The sequence below is a fragment of the Rhamphochromis longiceps genome, linkage group LG17 (assembly GCF_057381845.1).
Source record: "Rhamphochromis longiceps isolate RC_006_pf linkage group LG17, R_longiceps_female_GT1.1, whole genome shotgun sequence".
Lineage (NCBI taxonomy): Eukaryota > Metazoa > Chordata > Actinopteri > Cichliformes > Cichlidae > Rhamphochromis > Rhamphochromis longiceps.
Window position 1 is genome coordinate 8,151,416 of NC_140573.1, and position 22,257 is coordinate 8,173,672.

The following is a 22,257-nucleotide window of genomic DNA, read 5'->3' on the forward strand; positions in this document are numbered from 1 at the left end:
GTAAATAGCCATTTTTCAAGTCATTAAGAAACATCCATTCAGAGTGGGAGTAGATCAGGGGAAATACGAGTTAAAGGACGGCTATAGTTCAACTTATCTCTGCATTTAATCAAACCCAATCAGAGGTGGGAATATGCACACCAATATGTCTTTTTACGCCTTCTCAACAGATGGTAGTAATGTTAATGTTAAAATTTAGAGTTAACAAGAAGAGAGTCGTTCCACAGTTTCCTTTTTAGCCCTGGAGCTTTTAGTGATTGGCAAGAATAAAAGGAAAGATTGATCAAACTGTCGACAGTTGCGTGGCGCTGAAGAATACCAGCACAGCTTCCTTGAAAGTCTGACAAGACAAAATGCGGCAGGTGCAAGAACAAAGCGAAGGGATAAAGAACCAGGAAGAAAACATAAACTTGCCCTGTAGAAAAAGTATAAATGATGAAATATTTAAAAAACGTAAACACCACCTCAAGAGACTCCAAATACTTTCAACATATAAAGATGCTGCTGACCATGTATGGGACGAGGTCGAGGGCAGCAGAAGTCCAGCGTATATGGATGGCTGTATGATGAGCACAGCTGTAGAAATGTCACTCCTAGAGTGTGTGTGTGTTTATACATGTGTGTGAATGTTTGGACAGAAACACCTGTCAGGAATGAATATTCATGTCCATGTCTGCATTTAGATTTTTTCCAGGCTGGTAACTAAAGACCTGCGACGAAAAGTATGATGCCATTTCAGCTTTTAATGTGTTGTATTTCAGTGTGGATGTGGTTGTTCTGTTGGTGTTGTTTTATATTACTGTGCTTATGTTTCCTTTCAGCTGTGGCATTATCAAATTCCAGACAGGGTGGACAAATCAATTTGAATCATATAATCTCCTCAAAAAAAGGGGGGGAAAAATCAAAACAAACCACTTCACTGATGCAACGCTCCTCTCTGGGCGACCGGCATAACTTCTTCATTTTCTCTCTCTCTTTTTTTTTTACCAACCCACACAGTACGCCAAAGGGACTCATTATGATAATAGGCTATCGGATTCCCTGTTAGCTATTACTACTAGCATGCTAATCATCCCCACTCAGATCTAAGTAATTAACATGAGCACAAAAACAACATCAGCAGTACCCCAGCAGAAAGTACGGTTGCGCAAGATGCATAAAGTTACAAACGGACTGTTTTCAAACTTTCTGCATCAACAGCGAGACACACTTTCTTTATGAACATTTCAAACAGATTTTTGCTAGATCCCCGAGGACGATTATGTGTTTCTAGTTAGATTAAACACCTTTTATGCTCTAAAGAGTCCATCATTATAGCAGAAGGCTTGGTCAGCCAGGTGTGTGGGATATAAACAGCAAGGCTGGGATAAGAAGCTTGTTAGTATGGTTCCCACTGGGAGACTGAATGACAAAAGACACAGTTGGCTCATAATAGTTCTTCCTTCTACTACAAAAATAAGTAGGCAGTTTTTTTTGTCTTAACACTATAATGAAGTTTAGGTTTTCCCTAGCATTTTTCCCTAGATGCTAAAGTGACATCAAAACAATAGAAGCTATTTTGTAAGGACTAATGAGTCGCAATATACACCCGCACCTAAAGTACACTGTGTATATGAGCTACCCCTTGTTTTTCTGTAAGTGCAAACATATCTGAAAATACAGTAAGGCAAACATTTAGTTTCTACAATTCTAAAAAGTTTGAAAATCAACATTTGGTTTTTGACCACCTTTATTCTTCAACACGACCTGAACTTTCTTGGGTAAATTTTACTTGTAATTCTTTAATTAGCCTTCAGGAACAGTTCTCCAGGCTTCTTGAAGGACATTCAAAGCTTCTCTGTGGAAGTTGGCTACCGTTTGTTCTGTTCTCTGTCGAGATGATCAAACATTGCTTAAATCAGAGGCTCCCAAAGTGTGGGGCAGAGCCATTGCAGGGGGGGCGTGGTATGAAAAGAAAGAGAAAAAAAAGGATGCTTGGACGCTGTTGGCATAATTGACAGGTTTTTGACGGGGCTTCCACACAAACGCAAAGCAGGAGATGAAGCATCGCCAAATATGTTTCCAAACCAACTTCATTCTAAGCCAAAGACTAGAAAATATGGTGAAGCAAATCTTCCCTTTGGCTTCATCTGCACAAGTGCCGAGGTAGGTCTCCCCCGCAGAATTGGTTTTCCCTGTGTTGGGAGCAGCGCTGGGCTCTCCAAATCATGGACAAACAGTATCCCACATTCTTGATTTTTAGTTCACAAACACTTCTTGTAGTAACTAACTACTCCTGACATTTTGGCGATGTTAGCTCTTTATACAGTAAAGTTACTGGGGAAAGATTTTTCTTGTAATTGATGATTTGAACCAAAAATACTACTACTACTTCTTTTATTCTTGTTTTGATCCTTATTAACGACTTCTTGAACAGTAGTTTGGCGGGATGCATTTCTTAGGTCACGTGTCAGGTCTTTGCTAGATTTCTTCCCATTTCTGTCAGACATTACATTCAAATACTGTTCATCTGCTCAAAGTCTTTAAGGATGCACTGCACACCATGCCCTAATGTGCCAGGTTTTTAGCCAATAGCTATTTGAGTGATGGCACCTTTGGAGGGAAACTATTAGGAGGTGGCTCAAGACTTCTGCACAGTACCGTACGACACAAGCAGCAATAACTATCTGGCAGCACTGCTGCATATCAGGGCCTGGGATATAAACTGGAAATTAAATATAGAAAATAAACAGCCTATTCTCACAGTCAGCCACCCAAGTGACTCTGACATTCTTGTGTCTCACACCTCAAAAAAGTGATAAACCATGAATCTGTTATTTTCAAAGGAGTCCTGTCCTCAGGGAGTTTGGAGCCCTGTCAATATGTGAAGGACCAACAGTACATTAGGCAGGGTTGGTCATATGTAATGAGTATATAGATATGATCAGTCGCATAAATTCAATAACGTCATATTTGGATTCCACATTGGTAGAGCACAAATGATCCAAATTGACACTGCGTAACATTAAAACCATTTTTGTCCCTTTTCCTTTTTTTAAACCACACCAGTTAACACAGAAAAAGAATTTCATCTTTCAAACCTTTAAATAGGTGCACAGTTCTTTCCAAAGAGGGAATTAAAGTATTCAAACACAGGCGTTCTTAAAAGCACTTCAAACAAATTAGCTTATAAAATTAGACTCTTGCAAAGCCATTTTCTTTTGCCTCTTAGGTCACAGGAATTGTAAGTGAAAATGTCGCCTAATATGACCAAAACTACTGAAGTAGAAAGTAGCAGGTTTGTCTCAGATAACCCCAGTTCTATCTCTGTTTCTTCTGGCTTCACATAACCAGCTCTAAGAACACCCTACAGAGATCTTTAGACTGTTATTTTTTGCATCACTGACTGCCCACTCTGTGAATGACAATTTAAAGTTATTGCACTTATAATTAACACAATTTGCTGATGCTGAAAAGCCATATTTGCCCGTGTCAGCGTGATGCAGTGATTAGTGCTGTCAATAACAGCAAGACTAAAAGTTCGAACCTTTTGGCCGGCCTTTCTCTGACGAGTTTGAATAATAATAATTAAGGAAGAAGGACGGTATGACCTGCACAGAGCTTTCATCTCAACATCATCCACCGAGGCTGGAAGTACATGATAAGATATCGAGGCATCCTACATTCACAACGGAACATTGACGAGTTGCTCTAAACAACCCTTTTGAAGTGTTTTGCTTTGGTGTTCTTTGCATGAAGGAAATTTTCAAAAACAAAAAAAATGGTAGTGATTAACTTACTAACCTAGCAGGCAAAACACGTTACTCCATCCTGACGTCCGACGCTGGACGTTGGTATTACTGCAGGACAAAAGTGTTGTTTTGTTTACCTGTGTTGGGCCAAGACTACTTAGATAATCTATCAATGGGAGAAAAGTGAAGATATGAAGAGACATTTTGCAATGAGTTTTACAATGTAACACCAGAAAAATTTTGGTATTCTAATTAATTTGTCACATAAATTGTGTCATTACAAAAAGCTGATCTACAGCTGAAATGAGCCGACACAGACAGTCTGGGTTTCTGCGGAGAAGCAGGGACTGGGAGGCAGGGTTAGGAGAGGCGTGCTCACATGTTGGTGTCATAATCTCAAAGATTAGTGTACCCGGTGATTATTGTACCCGATAGCAGAGCAGAAGACCTCAGTACTGTTTTTGCCCACCAGGTGGGTGTGTCCCGGTAGCTCGAACATCAGATGAAAACTATAGATTGCTGTCAGTTTTAAAACTTGATAAATTCCCAAAATCACTTTGGTCTTTGGTTGATTACTGTTGGTGGCCTCTGCATTCATTCAGGCTTAAACGAACCCTTAGAAATGGATACACTGATAGATCTGAGAATAGAAATATTGGATGTTGTAGTCTGAAAGAGTTAAGACTCCTGACTGTTAATTAAACACACCCATCGAACAGATTAGTGGACCAATTACAATTTTAAAAAGGTAATCAGTAAGCTGTACTCAATTCCATCTTGACGGTTACTTTCCCCTGTAGGTGACTGTGCTTAACATGGGGTCAAAGCTTTTACTCCATCCATCCATAGACCCACCAGTTAACAGCTAATAGATGAACCAATAAGATAGGGCACAGCTCGTTGACCTTGATCTAAAGGACAACTGAACTCTCTTTCAGCATGGAGCAGAACATAGCAAACAGCTATGCATACACGCACACGCAGAGATTAAAAGATAAAGAATCTTTAATAAAACACAAACAGCCACAAATATACAAATGGACAATAAAAGAGCCCAAAAAAATATTGGGCACACACCCACACACACACACACACACACACACATCTCTCAGCTTTTGTCCACGAGTCAGTGAGTTTAATGTTTCTGGAGCGAGGAATCCAATCAGACTGCGGTCTAACATGTCAGGCACTGAGCCGCGGTGTGTATGCACATACGTGCACGCACACATACACACGATCTTGTCCACATACGTACATTTGTCTGATCACTTCAGTTCACCAGGTGCACTAGCAGTAAAGCAAGCTGAAGATCACAGATCAGCTCCTAACAACCAGAAATGGAGATAAAATATTTACTTCACAGTGATGTGTAAAATGCTGCATTTAACTAAACTGCAGCTCTGCTGGAACAAAAAAAGAAGAAAACAGCAACACCTGAAAGCATTTTAACACTGAGCAGACTTAATGGGCCGTATAGAAGACAAGCAACATGATCATCTTCTCTATGGAATATCAATATGTATGGCTTATCTTTCACACGAGAGCGTCAATAAAAAAAACACATCCGTGTCAATTCAAGCATACCTTGTACCATCAGATACACGAGGGTAATTGTAAACAAACTGCCATCTATATTCATGAGGATTGATGCTAGGGGAGCAAAAAAAAAAACAAAAAACCTCAAACAGCAGGATTTTTTTTTTTGGCTTAATTATTCAATATTTATTAAAAAGTTAGAAAGTGCAGATGAAACTAAAACAAAGGCATTCTTATCCAACATCAGAAAAGCATTTTGATAGGTCCAAAATGTAATCTCTGCTTTGGACTTTGGACCGATGTTGCATGAACTGTCACTTTGCCTACAGTCTTCACTGCTGAAAACCTAACCTGCAAAAGCAGGAATCCCCCTCACCAAAACAAAGGCAAATGTCATATACTCAGGAAAAAAAAAAGCAAATGCCCTTTTCAAAGAAACGGTGCTTTATAATAAAGGGACCGCAGAGGAGTGATGGTAATGCATCGCACACTATACTTACCATATTTGTACAAATGACACCAAGAGAGAGCAAAAGAGCTCTCCCTCCATCTCTCACTGACATATCTGACCTACTTTTACTGGAGCTCAGGAGAAAGTACAGTATTAAAAGTTAAAATCAGTGTGGAATTACATGACCTCTGTTTTTTTTTTTTTTTTTTGGGGGGGGGGGGGGGGGTTTGGCCCACCAATAAGAAAATTCACGAATTTCACAGTTTTCTTGCTCTCCACAACTTAAAAGCATTCAAGAAATATCTTCAAACATTGTGTGAGAACATTTCTGAGAACAGGTACCTAATGTACCATTTGCTGTGTGTCAGGGAACATTACCCTTGGAATCATTAAAACAGCAAACTGTCAGAGAAAGAACAAGCCAGAGGCGTCGACTTCCCAGCATCGCCCTGCAACAACATGGCTGCGTGTCACCGGCGTTTTGAAACGTTAACCTGATGCCACTCTGAATCTAAACACTGAGAAGTAGACAGAGGGAGAGGCAGCTTTTGATCATAATTTTAAATTACGCAGTTTAATGTCTCCTTGCACTTTGAAATGAAAGCATAGTACAAATTAAGTAATTGGAGTTAAAAAAAGAAATCATGGAATGATATATTATAGACCAAAATGTATTCTAAATTTTTGACTCATCTTTCTCCAACAGAAATCAAATATTCTTCAGAAAGTTCTTCGCACAGTGGTTGCAGAAGTTTGCATAAATGTTCAGCACTTTAAGTCTAGAGTGTAAATGTTACACCCCTGGAAATGGGGGAAAGAATCATAAGAGTGCTTTTCAGTTGCTTCTCATGTAATAGTTTAATGCAATCAAAATTGAACATAAGTATTTTACATTCTGCACCGCTCAATGTGAGGGAAAGAGCTAATTAATAAACCAAAATAATAATAAACTGCTGACTATTTGTATGTTTTCTAGATACAGATATGTTTACTAGCTCCTGCTGTTAGGTACTATATAATTGCTGTTAAGCTAACTGAAGTTCGTTATGTCCAAGTATTCAAAACTATCATAAAATGCTGATGGTGTCCTGGGGCATCTCCTCCCCGATCTGGACCAGGATATCACTGAGCTCCTGGACAGTATGAAGTGCATCCCAATTGCTAAATTGAAAACCTTACCAAGTTTGAGTTTGACATAGCAAACCTGGCACTGACAAGTATTGATGTCCCATGCTGGAGGAGTTGAACTACCTGTGCAACCTCTGTAGGGTATCAGTAGTAGCATTGACCCTACTAGCGAAAAAACAGTCTGAAAAGATGAGGAGGGAAAGCTGCTATTAGCCTCCACCTAGTGTGTCTCATTGTTGCCCCTCTGGTGCATCTGTTGTTAATTTCATTAACACCAAAATAGCTGAATTAACAACCTCCCAATTCTACTTGACTGACCAGATCAATATTCCAGGAATTGACTTGATGGTACACTTTAATTAAAAAGTTTTCCTTTCAGCTTAAGATTTCTCCAGTAATTGGACAAAAATGTTACATGTTTAAATACAGCTATATTGAAAACAAACACAGAGGTTCTGTAGTGTAGTCAGACTAAGTTCCACGAGGAGACCCAAAACCAGGTGGTGTAATAATCCACCAAATCAAACATGCGGAGCTACCTGCTGTGGTGAATAAGGCAAGGCAAGGCAAGTTTATTTGTATAGCACAATTCAACAACAAGGTGATTCAAAGTGCTTTACAGAGACATTAGAAACAAGAACAAATAAAAAGCATGATTTAAAATTGATTAAAACAAGCAAATAAACTAACTAACTAATTAACAAACAAACAAACAAACAACAGTATATAAAATCAAAACAGATAAAATCAGAACAGTAGATAAAATCAGTAGTTAAATGTAAGTTTTGAAATTTAAGCTTAAAGTGTGGATTTGGTGCTTTATTCAAATGCAGCTGAGAACAGGTGAGTCTTCAACCTGGATTTAAATAAACTGAGTGTTTCAGCTGATCTGAGGCTTTCTGGGAGTTTGTTCCAGATATAAGGAGCATAAAAGCTGAATGCAGCTTCTCCGTGTCTGGTTCTGACTCTGGGAACTGATAAAAGACCGGATCCAGATGACCTGAGGGATCTGGATGGTTCATACTGGGTCAGGAGGTCATTGATGTATTTTGGTCCTAAACCATTCAGAGCTTTATAGGCCAGCATCAGAACTTTAAAGTCTATCCTCTGACGGACAGGCAGCCAGTGTAAGGACCTCAGAGCTGGACTGATGTGGTCCACTTTTTTGGTCTTAGTGAGGACTCGAGCAGCAGAGTTCTGAATGAGCTGTAGTTGTCTGACTGATTTTTTAGGTAGACCTGTAAAGATGCTGTTACAGTAATCAAGCCTACTAAAGATGAATGCATGGACTAGTTTTTCCAGGTCCTGTTGAGACATCAGATCTTTTATCCTTGATATATTCTTGAGGTGATAGTAAGCTGACTTTGTTATTGTCTTAATGTGTTTTTCTAAGTTTAGGTCTGCATCCATCACTACACCCAAATTTCTCGCCTGGTTTGTGGTTTTTAGATGTATAGATTGAAGTTCTCTGGTGACCTGTAATCGTTTTTCTTTGGCGCCAAAGACTATTACCTCAGTTTTGTTTTTGTTTAGCTGGAGAAAATTGTGGCACAACCAGTCATTGATTTCCTCAATGCATTTACCAAGAGCCTGTACAGGGCCTCGGTCTCCTGGTGACATTGTGATATATATTTGTGTGTCATCTGCATAGCTGTGATAGTTTATTTTGTTGTTGTTTATAATCTGTGCCAGTGGGAGCATGTAGATGTTAAACAGAAGGGGTCCCAAGATGGAACCTTGGGGAACTCCACATGTGATACTTGTCTGCTCAGATGTGAAGTTACCTATTGATACAAAGTATTTCCTGTTTTCTACGTATGTTTTGAACCAGTTTAGTACAGTTCCTGAAAGACCTGTCCAGTTCTCCAGTCGTTTGAGTAATATGTTGTGGTCAACTGTATCAAATGCTGCACTGAGATCCAGTAAAACTAGGACTGACATTTTTCCACTGTCTGTATTCAGACATATGTCATTAAACACTTTGGTCAGAGCGGTTTCAGTGCTGTGGTTCTGTCTAAAACCTGACTGGAAGGCATCGTAGCAATTATTCTGTTTTAAGAAGTAACTGAGCTGTTGAGAAACTGCTTTTTCAATGATCTTACTTAAAAACGGGAGATTTGAGATCGGCCTGTAGTTGTTCATTTGTGTCTTGTCAAGATTGTCCTTTTTCAGTATAGGTTTGATTACAGCAGTTTTTAGTGATTCTGGAAACACACCTGATAATAAAGAAAAGTTGACGATCTGTAACAGGTCTGACTCTAAAGTCTTTGAGACCTTTTTGAAAAAACTTGTTGGCAGGACATCTAAACAGCAGGGGGAGGAGTTCAGTTGACCTAAGATGTCCTCCAGGTCTTTGCTGTTAATAGGTTGAAACTGTTTCATGGTGTTTAAACAGTTTTTTGGTGGACACAGTACATATCCTGGATCTGCTGTTGATGTACCAATTGCTTGTCTAATTTTTTGGATTTTTTCAGTGAAGAATTTGGCAAAGTCATTGCAGGCCATGGTCGAATGAAGTTCAGCTGCCACTGACACAGGAGGGTTTGTTAGCCTGTCAACTGTAGAAAATAAGACCCGAGCATTATGGCTGTTTTTAGTGATAATGTCAGAGAAGTAGGACCTCCTTGCATTCCTCAGTTGTAAATTATAATTGTGAAGTTTCTCTTTATAAATGTCATAATGAACCTGGAGGTTTGTTTTTCTCCATCTGCGCTCAGCTTTCCTACACTCTCTTTTTTCATTTTTCACCAGTGTGGAGTTTCTCCATGGAGGCTTTTTCCTTCCAGAGATAACCTTCACCTTAATGGGAGCAATAGTGTCCATTACATTTAACATGTTAGCATTGAAGCTATTGACGAGCTCATTGACTGACCCTCTGGGCAGGTCAGGTGTTAATGGGAAGACCTGGTTAAAAATTGCACTACTGTGGAATAAGGAAGCTGACAGTGGCCTTCATGTTGACAACAAACACAAATGAGTCTAATTAAAACACAATCTGATCAATTCGTATCAAAATCAGTTCTATACCATTTAATACAGTGAAGCAACAAATGCAATCGATTTTTTTAAAATCACAAAATAAATGTAAGCATTCCAATTTTGGCTTCCTTGCTCTGCCTTTCAAAGCTTTCAATCACCTGGGGTTAGACTGTCATTGCTCAGAGTAAAAACATGTCAAACTAAGTGTGAAAAGCCAGTGAGAATAAAGCCTTGATGCAGCGTGGCAGCTGAGCCTGAGGAATCCGACTGAAATGGCAGCTTAGACGAAGAGAAAAATGGCACAAAACTTATTGAGACTCTGAAAGTCTCTAAGCAACCTGATTAGCATACTCTAGGGAAAGACTTCTCTTAACCACCTTCATGATGAGCTGGGACTATAGGGACTGTGCGCACACACACACTGAACACAAACGCAGCCCAACACGGCCGGTATACTGAATAGAACAGGATATTTCAACAGCTCAATCATTATGCCATCTGACAGCAGCTTAGAACTGAATATTAACAGCCTCACAAGCAATCACTGCAGACTGAAAATATGTGTGTATGTCTGTATACAGCTCCTGTATGATGAATGTCCCGGTGGTCTAGATATACAGTACACATAGACGTCCATTTGCACAAAGAGCACTCTGGGCATGTAAGATTTCAGCCACTGAACGTTAAAACTGACATGCCCGTTACTCCCTTCTCTTCCTCAGTGTTAACTCTTATCACTGTCGTCAAAGGAGCTTGCAAAGAAAAGCGTCTGGACTTCTTTAAGTTACTTGAAGACGTTTCACCTCTCATCCGAGAAGCTTCTTCAGTTTTAAGGTCAAATGGTGGAGAGTCCCAGATATAAACCTAGTGGGAGTATCCCCCCACAGAGGGACAAAAGGACCCCTGATGATCCTCTAATCGCCTGAGCCAAGGTGTGAAACTGGGTGTGGGTCCCAATCAGCCAGAGTTTCGGGTGAGTTCATTGTGAAACCTGGCCCCACCTTATCATGCGAATTCCTGAGATCAGATGGCCCAGGATGTGAGTGGGCGTTAAGGCGTCTGGGAAGGGATCTCAAAACTGGATTATAGATGGCAGAGAGTTGGTGTCGTAAATTATTCCTTCTCTCAGCTACATAGTGTGTAAGCCACATAGCCATGCTCGTCTGCTTGCCTGTCCGAAAATAATTGTATTATTATTGTCAGAAGATTGAATTTATTATAGGCTGGTCATTAATTGTGGTGCTTGACATGACAGCACAATGACCAAATTACAATTTTGGATGACTTGAATTATATGACTGTCATGGTGCTGGGTCTTTGACCCAGTATTTAGAGTTGTGGTTCTGGACTTGTTATTGGTTGATAGTTTATGTTCTAGCTCATGAATGTTATTTTCCAATGCCTCCTAGTTTGTTATTTATAAGTCTTGATTTCTGGTTTGTTTATGTTTGTTTCCCTTCGTGCCCAGTCTGTCTCTGAGTCCTGTCATCAATGTCCCCACGTTTGTGTACCTTTGATTATTCCTTCTTAGTGTCCGGTCTCTCTGGGCTCTGTCTCCGTGAATATGTTTGGATATCCCCAGTATATCGTGTCATAGTGGCCTTGCCCCGAGTCCCAGTTTTGAGGTCACGTCTCTGAATCTGAGTGTCTGTGTGTGTTACTTCTTGTTTTATTGTCTCCTCTCTCGTCTGTGTGATGTTCAGTTTTAGACGCTCTCAGAATTGCTGTAATGCAACATTGTGTAGCACTGGACATGATCCTGGCTGAGAAAGGAGGATTGTGTGTCTTATTCAACACCACACGCTGCACCTACATGCCAGATAATGTACATTCTTTAAACATGGCTTCAGATTCTAAAGAGACTGTTGATCGGCGTTGGAGTTTTCCTGGTTTTATTTTATTTTTCTTTACTTGTGTTATTCCTTGTTTAAAAGCTGTAATTTCACAGATGTACCGAAAACGATGAAGATCATGAAGACTTCTTTTCCTATTTGTAAGATGAAGATGAAGTGCAACTAATGATGTAGTAACTAATAATGTGAAAGACAAGTAGTTACTTACTGATAACATGTACATTTCATTTTGTGATAAACAGGAGGGAATGTCAGAAGAAAATTGTATATAGTGTGATCAGCTACATGAAATGTATTCTCTTATTGATCACTAAGCAAATGTCTACGTGACTTTTGACATGTACTTTTGAGTGATAAACAACTAACAGCTACCTCTTTCTGTAAGAACATACAGATTTAGAAAAAGGGGAACCTGTACACACACACACACACACACACACAGACACACACACACACACACACACACACAGAAAAGTATAAATAAAGCACGCGGACAGTGATGAGACGCAGGTCGTGCGTCCATGACGGGCGATCGTGGCTCAAGAGTTGGGCGTTCGCCTTGTAATCGGAAGGTTGCCTGTTCGAGCCCCGGCTTTGACAGTCTCGGTCGTTGTGTCCTTGGGCAAGACACTTCACCCGTTGCCTACTGGTGGTGGTCAGAGGGCCCGGTGGCGCCAGTGTCCAGCAGCCTCACCTCTGTCAGTGCGCCCCAGGGTGGCTGTGGCTACAATGTAGCTGCCATCACCAGTGTGTGAATGTGTGTGTGAATGGGTGGATGACTGGATATGTAAAGCGCTTTGGGGTCCTTAGGGACTAGTAAAGCGCTATATAAATACAGGCAATTTACCATTTACCATGACTGCCCTCGCGAGTGAAAGACAACTGCAGTGTTTGTGTTTTCTAACTCAGGTGTCTCAAGCTGAAGAACTACGGGGTGATTTAAAGACATCCCCTGTCAGCTACCCTTGTCTCGTTAGTTATGATTCTCTTCAGCTGTGTTCCCCAGGTGTGTCCACTTCCCTTAATCACCCTCTTGTGTATATGTTGTCTGCATCGCTCTCTATTTGTTGACACATACTCTGTCATTGACGGTGACGTTTTCTAAATGTCAAGTTAGCTTGTTGTCAGTTAGTCAATTCATAGTATGCCCTGTTATTGCAGAGTTGTTTTTTTTGGGATTTTTTGCTTTTTTCCCCCCCATTAAAAAAGTCTGTAGTTAAGAGTTTAGTTTGCCAAGTCCACTCTGTTCACCTCATACCTGCTCACATGACAACCATTGACTTTACTTAGTGCCTGGTTTTAGTCTGACAAAAACTATTAAGTCATAACTGCTTTAATAATTTGAATGTGGCTCATTGTTGCTTTAAATTCTTTGCTAATGGCTTTTAGTAGAGCAAGACAATCACATAATGTGATTATGTATTAGCAAATTACTGACCACTGCGTTAGCAGCAGCCATTTAGGTGACAAATAAATCATTAAGTTAAAAATAAAAATAGCAATAGGGCTTTGAAAACATTTGCTTGCCTGGAAAGTGTGGTGGGTCCTTCAGCTGTCTAGAGCTCGCTGGGCAGGAAAAGCAGTAAAGTGAAAAGATCCTAGATCTGACTCGAGCTAAGCGGTGTTTGCACCTTGATCGATTTTCAGACAAACAGGCTTCACTGTCATCTCCAAGTAATACTGAGAGGGTGTGTGTGTGTGTGTGCTTGGCTGGAGTTGGGGGGTGAAAGAGGAATTGAGTAATGTTCTTAAAACCATCAATGGAAGAAAACAGTCTGCTCGAAACTGAAGTGCAACCGCCTCTGGGTGCCTAGTGAGCCTGTTTGTGTGCTGGCGCTCCATTACATTACACCTACGCGCACAGTGAGAGCAGTCAAAGGATTATAAATGAAGGAGAACATAATGGGAAGAAACTCTGAGACAACTGCTAACACTCTGTATCTATGCAGCCACCTCTTGTAGTGTAAATGTGGGTGAAGCAAGATTAAAGAGGGAAAAATGCATTACGACGACTAGACTTTTTTTTTTATGTCAGTGCACTCTTCTTCGTCTTCTTTGATCTGTTATCAAATAATGGAGTCCATGTTTTCTTCTATAGCTTCCTATAATAAAGAAGCTACATATTGCATGTGTGTAGATGCATAGGAAAAGGGGATGTGCAGGAATATGTTTTCATTTGTGTAGTTTTTATCTGTGTTTTTCATTAGGATACTTACTCTGTGCAGAAAGCACCTGAGCTTTCTGATAAACGTGTTTATTAAGATGTGCAACTTTTCCCCCCCACTTGCTTCTTTTTATTTTCCATCAGAAAAACACACATCTACAGTACACAATAATCTCTCCCTCTGCTCGGCTCCTCTCTGCCCTGCTATAAAACACCATCTAACATATCCCTGGGCATCCATTCGGCAGCAACTTGCTGTAATGTAACGCAGCAGCACTGGCTGATGTGAAAAGAGCAACAGGTCCTCGGGGCCTGCGGGAGCTTTCACACTACTGTCTTTCTCCCTTTCTGCAGATGAGGACAGAGAGGGGAACAACACACAGAGAAACAGTCTGCTGGAAATATCTGGAGCGAGTATTAGCATTGCAGAGAGATGAAACTAAAGCAAAGACAAAAAGAGGCATATGCACTGGGCATAGATAGAGATGCCTTCACTGACTGGAGACTATAAAACCATCACATTAGAGTGTGAAGAGGAGAACTAAAAACACCAAAGATGTGGTAATGCTATGTTTAAGTGGAAAACTTTAAGGTTCAAAAATAAAGCAAATGCAGATTTCCTCAAATGGCCAAAAGACAAAAACATGTTCAGGACCATGTTTTCCCAAGGAAAATGGGAAATAACTGCACTAATTTACTGAAATGTGTGCAAACATACATGGAATTCCATCACAAGGGAAAGGACTGGGTTTGTACAATTCTATTAAGCTTGAATTTTAAAAACAATTGGTATGACCACCTTTATTCTTCAACAAATCTCTTTGCGAAGCTTTCTTTAAGTAGTCTTCAGGAACAATTAAGCCTACATGAAGGACATATAAAGCTCTTTCTTGGATGATGGCTGCCTTTTTTGGTCCTCTCTGTCAAGATGATCCCACACTCCTTCAACAATGTTGAGGTCTCTGGGGAGGCCAGTCAATGACTGACAGTGTTTCATTGTGTTCTTATCCAGTTATGATTTTTATTGCATTGGCATTGCCTTCGGGATCATTGTTATACTAAAAAATAAAGATGTTGCCAATTGGACATTTCCATAAAGCACTGGTGGATCAAAACCTAATGGTACTTTCCTGCTGTCACAATTCCATCAAATCTGAAAAGAGCGCCAACATCCCTGGCTAAAATGAAGCCCAAAACCATGACAGAGCATCCACCGTGTTTTACAGATGGCTAGAGGCACTCACTGTACCTCTATCCTGACCTCCTCTGCACATTTCGATGATTTGAGATAGGTTTTGATGAAACTTGAACAAGAAATCCTTGTTATAAGCAAGCACACAATGTCTTTGAGGTACATGAAATAAGACTAATCAGGATAGCCTACTTCTACATAGACTTGCTCCTTGACAATTTTAAATGACAAAAATACAGAACAATCAAGAATAAGAGTGTGACAGGCCCAACTGGACAAGCTTATCATTCCCAATAGACTAGGTGTGGGTTAGGGTGTCTGTATGAAAAGGCTTATGTTGGAGCTATGTAACTGTAATCTTTTTGTTTGTTTGTTTGTTTGAATACATACATTAGCATGAATGCAGCATTTTTATTGCTGTAAAGATAAAGTAGCCTGGCTCACTGTGATACAGTTGTGCTGCTTCTACAGAAGGGTTAGTACACTTAGAAGAAAGTAACAGAGAGGAAGAGGATGTGTCAAGCAAGATGGATTTAAAAAAAGATCTTTTACAAAAATCGACTTTCTACTTTCTCCAGGTAGAAACGACAGAAGCACATTCAGTCACTCAACTGATATGTTGAAGAATTCAAAATGTCAGTTTATTGTTGTACGAGGAAATTAGGACCAGTGTGTAAGATTGAACTGCCTCTATTAGCATAAATATCATATGTTATTCATAATTCTGTTTTCATTTGGGTATTGTTGACTACACATGGTATATGAATCATGTTATTGTTAGGTCGGAATGAGCCCCTTGTATCTAGAGCTCTAGAGAACAGCTCAATGTATTAAAATTATAAGTTGAGGTAGCAAAGGACACTTTTCTGGCATTTGTTGGTTGAATTCTTCACCTAATAAAACAGAAATTGGAAAAAAGGGAGTTCATCCATCTTGAAAATACTCTATCAGTGTTGAAAAACCCCCAAAACGTTTTAGCATCTGCACACTATGAAGCATGCAAACACATAGCTTGCAGCAGATGTGTGCCTAAACACATGCAATTTCACATTAACATAAATTAAAGGCTTATAAACTTTCTTCAGAGGCCTCCTCTTAATGTAACAGATATCCTCTCTTCCTGGACCCATGTTTTATTCAACATTTGGATATGCTCAATTAGCGGCCCAAATTAACATTAGCTGTACAACTGTAGCTGCTGACGGAGGGCGGGAAAGAGAGATGGGAGATCAAAGGTGCAGGAGGTGGTGACGGCAGCAGTAAGGATAGGGGATAGGGCTGTGTGATATGACCAAAATCTCATATCCCGATATAAGACATCTATCGTCTGATAACGATATAAATCACAAAAATGTAACATTTTCTGTAAATTCTGTTGCGTTAAGTGTTTCCAGCTGCGCGTCATGTAGCTGGAGTCGAGTGTTTTAACCGATGCATGAAACGATACATTTTTAGACATAGGTTGTAATGGCGTGAGTATTTATCACACGGCGTGCTGCGGGGAAAAGCCTGTTCTAACGTTTGAGTCTAAGGTTTATTTTTTAGCACCTGGCGGCTCTTTTTTGCTTCTCATCCGTAAACACTCTGCATCTTACACGTGATTTAGTTTATTTTGAAGTCTCAACAGGATCTTGAGCTTTATTGTGAAAGGTTTATGTGGAACATAAACAAGCGGACACACGATGGTTTTACCGTCGTTGTTGCTAACGACAACGCATAAAAACAAATGTTTGTTTGTCTGTAGTCTGGTTATATTGAATATAAGAGAAAGAGAGAACTTTAAGAAATAAATATAGCCACTACAGTGACCATCAAAACGATGAAAAAATATTACCGTAAACGGTTTATTTTACGACATCACGAAACAAACGATTGCGTAAAATGAAATGATAGACGTTTTTATATCGTCATCCGATATATATCGTTATATCGAACAGCCCTAATAGGGGATGGATGAAAGTAACAGATTTCAAAAAGGAACTATGTTTTCAGACACACCATCGATGAACTAATTTGTGTTTGTGGGTGGTATAGCGCTCTCTCTCTCTGTGCAGCCATTTCTATAGTTTTACCAAAGATCTTGATGAGTACGCTCCCACAAGCATAACATTGTAAGAAAGTCAGGCAGGGCTATTGGTCCGTTATTCTGCTTCCAAATGTTTATCACGTAACTGAACTTCATTGTTTGTGTGGCAAACACTCATTTGATGTTCCAGCTGTGTCTGGTACATCAATTAAAGATTATTTTTCCAAGAACAACAAATGGAAGAGCGGGAAAAAATTAGGTTACCAGATACCCAAAGGGAGTGCTGGTCTCATTAGTCTTTGCAAATGTTTTATCTTTATCTGTTTAAAGGACGAGAAGGAGGTGGGCTGACACATGCATATACTTTTATTTTTTTTTTTGTGCTGCAGCACCAGTGACAGTATTGAGATACTCGCTTAGTAATAGGTAAATAATGACACCAACAACGCATCGCTTTCCCCCCTCTCATACCTGTGTGCATTCAAGGTGCAGATGTAAATAAAGTTCACTGTACTTAATAGCATCTAGCCAGCGCTACAAACGAAGAGTGCACAGAAATGGACTAGTACTTCTTTTTTTTTTTTTTGTGGTTGGTAATTTTAAATGTAGCTCCACAAACATCAAACACACAAACTGTTTCTGTGAAATCTTTCACAAAATGTGTCTGCTACATGAATGAACAGTTAGTGCATTTCCCAGGGAGGGAAAAAAACCTAAATGCATGATGGAAAAAGATGTAAGAAAGAGAGAGGGCAGATGAGAGATCATTTTAATATAACTGCTCTGCAGATGAAATTTAAATCTTATATGTAATGTCCTAATTCATTTTAGAGTTTTTAAATCAACAAACTGTGAGTATACCAATTTTGTTTTATTCCCAGTTTTCATGAAACTACTGTGCAGTTTAGTCTAGTCTAAACTGGTTAGTTTGTTGTGAACATTACAGTGATGTTGCACTGCTGTAGAGCGGCTGTGGTGTTCATGGTTAAAGTTAGTTAACATCAAATTAAATTCACTTGCTCAATTCTACATTTCATACAAGCTTTATTAGGTTTAGAAAAATCAGCTATCGAGTCATTTGCTTATATCTTACTGAATTTAACTGACTAAATCTCCCAAGAGCAGTGATTTTCTGAGAAGCAGTGCTGGTCACAGCCTGCACACAAAGAAATCCCTTCTGTCGCTCACAAAACAAGTTACTGTGTGAAGCATTTCTAAGCGATACTTTTCCCCACATTACACTACTACGCTCCATCTTAGGGTTCTCCCACCTGCCAAATCCCACTTCGACCCCTGCATGGACTACAGCAGCATTAAGCTACGGTAACATTATATTATATAATATATATATTCTGTAAAGTCTACTCAGACAGAAACCCTCTTCAGAGATGTTATATGACTTGCCCCATAAACACACAAGGGTGTGTGTATGTGTGCGTGTGTGTTATAGGGGCAAATGCAAACTTCAATCTTGTGCCACACTGAAAGTGACACATGAGTATTGCTAGATATGACCTGCAAATATTTCCATCACAGATTTCATGACAAAGTAATGAGAGTGCTTATTTAGACATGAAACCGATATGATCACATGTCCTCAGATTAATGGAAAGGAGTGTTTGTAGAGGAGGTGTATTCAGGAACATGCATTCCCACGATGATGCACACAGACTCAGAATGTAGAAACAGTACCTGTTTTGCTGCTACTACCACACTGTGACTAAAGTGACAGAGTAAGCTGAGGAGTCTTTGTGACTACAGCTCTTTTAATACTTTAACCAACAATGAATCCTCTTTTGTGACTTCCCACATAATATGATGAAGAGCTGACATTTTCTATTAAAAAAATAAAAATAAAATGTCAAATCTCGGCAGACCTGCAAGTAAACTGTACCTTCAGAGGCTGGTGGAGGTGTAAAACTGCAAGGTGGTGCTTTTAAACGCTGTAATGTTCTTAATTTGTGTTCCTCCACTTATTGAATTTGTTATCTGCATCTGTAATAAGGCGATATCTGCACTCTGTGTTTAACTGATGGATATGAAATTTGAATTTCAGATACTCTGAATGGTTTTGTGAAATTTTGTGTTTTGGAAAAAGAGTTAAGTTTTCATGAAAATAAAGACTAGCGTTAATGGATCCATTGTGCTGTTGGGCTTTAAGTCAGCTTTAATGTGTGATCTCTAAATGTCCGGTCAACTTTTTAATATTCATCAAAGGCTGATCTCTGCAGCAGAACGCCTATAACACCCACCTATATAATCAAACCACTTCAGACAGTAAATCAATTACCATCAAGGGCCCTATGAATTTCTTTTTTTTTTTTTTTTTCCCCACAGGCGCATTAACCACTTTATTTTCTACTGAAAAAGGTGATGAAGAGTTGGCCAGGCCAGGCAGATGAAAGGCAATGGAAGACTATCAATACACAGAAATACAATGGAAAATTACAGGTGCTAAGTAAGCATGGGAAGAAAACTTATACACGAGATACAGACGGTATGTGAACAGTGCAGCTTGGGTTACATGACTAAATCAACAGTGCCTGCTGTTTTCATTAGGTCATGGTCATAGACGCCCTATAGAGATCTCCGTGTGCTACCGTCAACCTAAAGCGCACACACAAAATAAAAACAGATGAACTGGGACAAACACAGAAAAGACTAGAAGGAAGGTGTGGGAAAGAAGATGAGTTAGGACATCCTGCTAACCATGAGAAAAACAAACAAACCCCAAACAGTTATCACAACTTCTAAAATGTGGAAAAATTGTAACAAATTCCAGATTTCATGTGTTTTACACTAAGAAAATTCTGGATTAGCACGCAGCTGATGTGTGAAAGCTTTTTTTTCTCCATATAGACAATAGAGAGGTGGGAATCAGCAGACGGCCCACAATATGGTATTTTCACAATACTTCACTCATGATGCGATATTGTTACGATTTTTAACATTTTGCAATATGCTGTGCAATAACAAATCAGAGTTTATCACCTTATGATGCAATCTGTTTCTCATAAAACAACAGTTAAGTGTGATAAAGACAAGAATTCACATTTAAATTCACACTTGCTATAAGGCGACCCTGCAGTCCCTCTTGTTCACAAAATTCACAGAGTACTTGAATTTATGTAATAAAGCATCAATATTTGGGTCTCTATATCAATAAAATATCGGCATGCAAAGTATCACTATACTATGCTATATCGATTTTTTTGTGGATGGCAATTAACGTGAATTATTACACTGAACAAAAAAGAAGATGCGCACAGAACACAAAGAAATCAAAGAGGAGAGTTCGCAGAAGAGACTTTAAGGAGAAAGAGATTCATGCTGGTGCAAACCACAGGATCACTCTGTGGAAGCAAACAATAGCTGCAAACCGATACTTTTAACTGTGATGAAGAGGCATGTGATGCACTCGCAGTGTGCAGATGCCCCCGTGACTTATGTGGTGAGACAATATCCATGGTTTGAAGGCAGCATGTTACAGCTAACAGCAACACTGTATTAATAATAATACATGAGGAGGCATTTGTAGAGTTTTGTTGACTGCCAAATTGGGGAGTCTGCACATCTTTGCGCCTCATCTTCAGCATGAGAATATATGAATGTCAAAGTTTCTGAAGGACAATGCCAGCATTATGGGAATAATCTGAAATGCATCACGCAGATAATCTTGTAGTTTCCTAGTGAGGACACTTGGTACATACTCTCTCTGCTTTAGGCCCCTGCATACAAAAACTGGTCTAAAATGACCCCACTTTGTCTCCATTAAAACATAATGACTGTGACAGTAAAAAAGCCATTTTTCATTTGGACAAAGGCACCAACATTATATTAGAGATATTAGAGAAATTCAGAACATAAAGGGCAAACTGTACATGCAATCTATAGTCTTCAAAAAAATATGCTGTGGGTGCATGTGTTTGTTTCAGGTTTAAAATCAATAATGCTGCAGGCCAGATGTTTATGCTGATGAAAATCAATACCCCTTTTTCCTACAGCTTTGATATCAGCTGGGAGGATGTATGCTACAAAGTGTGACAGCAGTCAATGTATGCGTAATTACTAAAAACATGTGAGGGCATTGCTGATCAAACAAGTGTGTGCTTTCTGAAGAGACAGACTTGGGCTTGATTTCCATCATGACTGTAAAGTAGATGACAAGAAATTTAGCAGTCAATTCCAAAAGCGTTAGGATGCTTTGAAGTAACGATGGGCAGAGGTTCAACAATCTGCAAAAAAAAGTGCATTTACAAATTGTGGAACGATTTCAGAATAATGTTCCTCAACATAAAATTTCAAAGACTTTGGGTGTCTTATCATTTACGCTTTATAATATAAAGGCTGAAAGTCAATATTGGATGCCTGTGATCTCTAGCACTGCGTTAACAACAGGCATGATTCTGTCATGGAAAGTGCATGGACTCAGTGCCATTCACAAATGCAGGTTAAAGCTCTATCAGACAAACAAGATGCAAGCATGAGATGAAAGCATGCATAAATGCTGCCATCTTTGCTGAGTAACATCTGAATTAAAATGAACTATGGTAAAATGACTAAAGATGGCTAAAAGATGGACGCCGCACAATCTGGACTAAAGAGGAGAGGGACAGTCGGGCTTGTTATCAGCCCTACAGTTTTGGCAGATTACACATCTGGAAAGGAACCATGAATACAGGTATACATACAGGTTTTAGAGCAACATATGTTTCCATCAAGATGATGTCTTTTTCACGACACTATACTAAACTGCATCCTGTGTCTATTGCAACATCTGGATGCTCCACTGGCCTAAGTGTAGTCCAGACTTTCACCGACTGAAAACATTGGGAGCATTGCAAAAAGAAAAACATCACAAGAAAGATTCAGGACTGTTGAGCAGCCAGAATCTTATATGAGACAAGATAGAGACAGTCATTTTCTTCCACCAGTCCAGCAGCTGCTCTCCTCAGTTCCCAGATGTTTACAGACAGTTGTTAAAAGAACAGCAGATGCTACACAGTGGAAACCACGGCCCTGCCCCAACTTTTTTGAGACATCAAAGTCAAAGCGCGCCGCAAGATGGCGGCGCGCACAGACGCAGCGGCCCGGAGCGGCCCGGAGCTCCTACACTTTTGCACTTTTTATTATTTTCTTCTTTTTTTTTTTGGGTTGTATGGAAGCCCCAAACGCAATTTCATTGTTCTTGACAATG

General features: G+C 39.6%; 1 protein-coding gene across 4 annotated transcripts in view; it reads right to left on the bottom strand.

Annotated features, from left to right (window-relative positions):
* Window positions 1-22,257, bottom strand: part of lrp8 (low density lipoprotein receptor-related protein 8, apolipoprotein e receptor) — a 174,534-nt gene that overhangs the window by 46,366 nt on the left and 105,911 nt on the right. The gene's annotated exons all lie outside the window — the stretch shown is intronic.